The sequence below is a fragment of the Prinia subflava genome, chromosome Z (genome assembly GCF_021018805.1).
Source record: "Prinia subflava isolate CZ2003 ecotype Zambia chromosome Z, Cam_Psub_1.2, whole genome shotgun sequence".
NCBI lineage: Eukaryota > Metazoa > Chordata > Aves > Passeriformes > Cisticolidae > Prinia > Prinia subflava.
Window position 1 is genome coordinate 30,820,601 of NC_086283.1, and position 2,235 is coordinate 30,822,835.

Here is a 2,235-nt window from a genome sequence, read left to right on the forward strand (position 1 = left end):
ATTGTGCTATTATTAGATGCAAATGTAGTGCATTGGACAGCATCTTTCCTGAATGGATGACATAACCAAGTCCATGTAGCACAGATTCATTCTCCAGCACAATTCAAAACTCTGTACACAGCCCATTATCCTGCATGGAAGGATTTCTTAAAAACCAAGCACATGTGAATGAATTGATAATTTAGAAAGGAGTGCCTTGACTTTCAAAACACTTCTGTGGATGTAGCTGTTCTGACCACTGCTTAAAGACTTGAGGATATAATTTGTCATTATATGTACATACAACCCAGATTTAATTTCTGTATGGAGACAATATTTTTGCAGAGTTCCTTAATAAAAAATGTAGTAAAAAAGCCATGCCAACTTGCAGTCTCAGTGACAAGAAATGAGAGGTTAAAACCCCTTGTGTTTTGAGTAGAGCACTGCTGATAGTACTCATACAGGAAAAACCCACATGGAATCAGAAATTGCTTGGTGAGATGGCCACATTTAAATAAAGCCTCAGAAACAATTCTAAAAATGGAACAGAGGGATCTTTAAGGCATCTGTCCAGGAAAGTGAAGAAAAGACATTTTTGGCAGTGAACACTGAGAAAATCATGCAGCGAATAAAATAAATTAAGATGAACAGGCACACATGCCCTGGTTGCTGCTTTGGCTTTGGTGAACCTTGACCTGTTATCACACCATGTTGCAGGAGGCAAACATGGGTAAACAACAGGATGGTGCTCTACTGCCATTTTATCAGTGTTCTATTCTATATCAATATTTACTGATATTCTCTTAGCATTTCCAGTATACTGACTACACACTCACCCTTTCCCCCTCTCATAGATCCATTCATATTCCTGTTATTTGAGGCTCCTACTCTTATGGCTGGCAGAGCAGTGGCAGTGATTACAGTCCCCCAATCTCTGTGGGTCCATGGAGATGCCCAGAATCATATCCAATCTGGCATGGTGATGTCTGGGGCTGAGATGTCAGAAAATGAAACACTGATCTTTTAAAGTATTTTATTCTCCTCTTTGTTTCATATTTATGTTTTGGTTATTTTCCCATTTTAGAAGCCAATGAAGAGCAAGGCAGGCATATCTGTCACTCCATAATAAACGGAAGCATAGTATTGAAGCAGAGATCTAAAAGCAGCTTCATAGAATTTACAGTTAAAATGTTGGAAGAATCAAGAAATTAAATACAGTGCACTGTAAAGTGAAGATGCTAAAAGGTTCCATTTCAGAGGCAAAGGACATTTAGAAATCATTAGGAAACTTTTAGAAGCATTTTCTAGCACGTAAAAAGGCAATGAAATGGTAGAGGGAATGTTAAATAAAACTGAAGGAGCTGGGGAAATGCAGATGCAAAATGAAAATGTGTAAATAAGTGTTTAACAAATTGTAGTTATTGCTGAAAAAGTATAATGTGCAGACCACTGGATGCGGTTGAAAGAATAAAAATTGAAGTTATTTTAAAATGAGAAATTTTACAAAATTAATAACTGTATTCGAAGATAAAGATATTTGCCCACCATCATTAGGGTGGGCAGGCTACCCATTAATGCAGGACATCTGTGGTGTGTCAGAGGTGTCGGGGAACAATGCTCGGTAATCGTGCTGTGCCTCCCAGTGGGTCCCGGGTTATAAGCCAAATTAAACAAAAAAATGTTGAACTCACCTTGCTCTGCCCTCGCACCGAGGCGAGAGGGGACACGGGATGGGTGCTAGGGTCAGGCGGGGTCCGCCCTCCTGCCTCACCTCGACTCGGGCTCGGTCTTACCGATGACCTACAGTAATGGAAACTATCGCACACCGGCACTGATCCGGCTCCCCGCGCTCAGGGAGCAGCCTCCCGACCCTCGGGGACCAGACTGCACATCTCCTGTCCCGCCGAACCGCCACCACCCCCACCATCCCCCCCCTCCCCCCCGCCCCCCCGCCCAGTCCCCTGGGACCCTCCAGGCTTCGCCCCCGCCTCCATCCCGCTCCCTTCCGCGCCCTCCGAGGAATATCACTCCACCCCTCCACGGCTCGGGGGCCAGGTACACTTGACGTCAGGATGGCTGTCGTCGTTTTGACGTGTAAACACTCATTTCCATTCCGGCTCCGGAGGGTCTGTGAGCCTCGAGCAGCCGCGCCGGCAGGCAGGCAGGCAGGGCTCCGCTCCGCGCTATCGCGTAGCAACGCGGCGCTGCATCCTGTCCGCATCCCGCGCGTCCGCATCCCTCCAGCGTCCCGCGGCC